A 1,982-nucleotide genomic window follows, 5' to 3' on the forward strand; every position below is an offset into this window, starting at 1 on the left:
TGGGAATACAACATGATGAATAGGGCTAGATATATGATGTACTGACAGTGGATAAGGAAGAGAAGGTCATGACTGATATCCATGGTTTCTCATGCAGAGACCGATGAACAAAAGATAGATGTTATTGCGCAGACGCATTGAAGGAAAAGACTCAACAAAGTCGCTTGGCACAGGTATCAATGCCATAACGTTGGGAAAGAGCAGCACAAATGTGGCGCCGTGGCTCAGTGATTAAAGCACCTGTGTTATAAACAGGGGGCCCTGGGTTCAAATCCCAGCGGTGCCTTTAGCTTATGGTGTTTGTCTCCATGTTTTGGCGAGGCCGGCATTTATTGCCCATCCCTAATTGCCCTTGAGAAGTTGCTGCTGATGTAATGTGTTTGTTCAATTGACTGTATAAATCAGGGCTTTTTGGAATGGACCAGCTCAGAGTACCGACCGGAGCTAAGGTTTCCAGGCCAACAGAAGTCAGTGCTTCTCGCAGAAATGCATTATCCAGTAATATATCAGGTACAGGACATTTACTATCCTGTTCTTGCAGCCGTTGGTGTTCCAGGTAAGCCGTTGTTGGTGTTAACTCTGCTGCTATACTTGGCAAATTATTTTGTCTCCCTGCATGTTTTACACAGTGGCCTGTTCTGCTCCACTGGCTGAATGATGGAATGTGTTAAGTCTCTGCTCTTTCTGTCCTGTAGCAAATACATTATAGCTATCATTAAGTTTTATGTCCAACCCTGGCCTTGCTTCCGGGATTATTCTCTGTATTTACTCTATGTTGAGTAATGGAATGTCCTTAAATTCTAAACGTTCTCAATTGTCAAGTTACATTATATAGGGATGGTCAATAAATGCCGGCCTTGCCAGCGACGCCCACATCCCGTGAACGAATAAAAAAAAAATATCCGTTATGATATTTTTATATCCAGCCCTGGCATTGTTATTGGATTGTTCTCAGTACTTCATATATTGTCGAATGATGGTATGTCCTTAACACCGATATGTTCGATCATATAACAATTACCTGATATCTTTAAAGACCATTTTTATGTCCTTGGATTATCACTGGATTAGTCTATGTACTGAATGTATTGTTGGATAATGGGATGCCTTCAGCTTCTAACCATTCGATCTTGTAGAAGTTACATATATTGTGAATCGAAACCTAGCATTGTTACTGGATTATTCTCTGTACTGAATGTACTGGAACCAGGTGTCTTTGTTAAGAGCTGATATCAGACCACCAGGAGCTGTTAACCGTTTCATGACGGGGAACTACCGTGTCCTGGAATATTTTTCAATCAATCTGTTTTCGGTGATTGATAATGAGACAGCCCAGGGTCTCAGTGTTACAAGGAGGCAGCACAAAGTCCTCCTGCCCCTAAAACATAATTCGGTTTAACTAGCATTTCAATGTATTTATTATCACTGTTATGTAACATTATTTCATCATGTGTGTATCTGACGCCACTTTTGGTGTCTGGCGACTGAACTGAGTTTGCTGCTGATTCTTTCACCTCTCCTTCTCTGCTGCACTGTGGATGAATTTACTGACAGTCATTGTAAAATGCAATGTTTGTAGTTATGTTGTGTCAGTTTGCATTGTTAGAATCAGGAGGCCATTTATCTGTGGATTATTGGTATAATGTTGCCGTTTTGTTAATTGAACAATCGCGCCATCTATCGCTTTTCTTCATAATTGCAGGAGAAGGAATCTCAATTATTTTGAGACCTGTCTGGAAGAGGTATTCGATTTTGCTTATTCAATGATTTGCAGATGAAGTTAAATGTTAGGTGAAATAAGCAGACGTTCCTCAAAGTATCAGAAGATCAGACAGCATCTGTCGAGAAAGAGACAGAGTTAACCCTTCGGGTTGATGATCTTTCCTCAGAACGGGAAGTTAAAAATGTAACAGTTTTTAAGCAAGTACAGAGCCCGACAAAGTGGGGATGAAGGCGGGTGGGGGTTGGGTAGGTTGTGGGGG

The 1,982-nt window shown here is 41.3% G+C and overlaps 1 non-coding gene across 1 annotated transcript; it reads left to right on the forward strand.

The window, feature by feature from the left end:
- Nucleotides 1-213: 213 nt before the first annotated feature.
- Nucleotides 214-286, forward strand: trnai-uau (transfer RNA isoleucine (anticodon UAU)). Its single transcript has one exon. It is a non-coding gene; the product is annotated as a tRNA-Ile (tRNA).
- The last annotated feature ends 1,696 nt before the right edge of the window (nucleotides 287-1,982 follow it).

Source organism: Heptranchias perlo, unplaced genomic scaffold (genome assembly GCF_035084215.1).
Source record: "Heptranchias perlo isolate sHepPer1 unplaced genomic scaffold, sHepPer1.hap1 HAP1_SCAFFOLD_44, whole genome shotgun sequence".
Taxonomy (NCBI): domain Eukaryota; kingdom Metazoa; phylum Chordata; class Chondrichthyes; order Hexanchiformes; family Hexanchidae; genus Heptranchias; species Heptranchias perlo.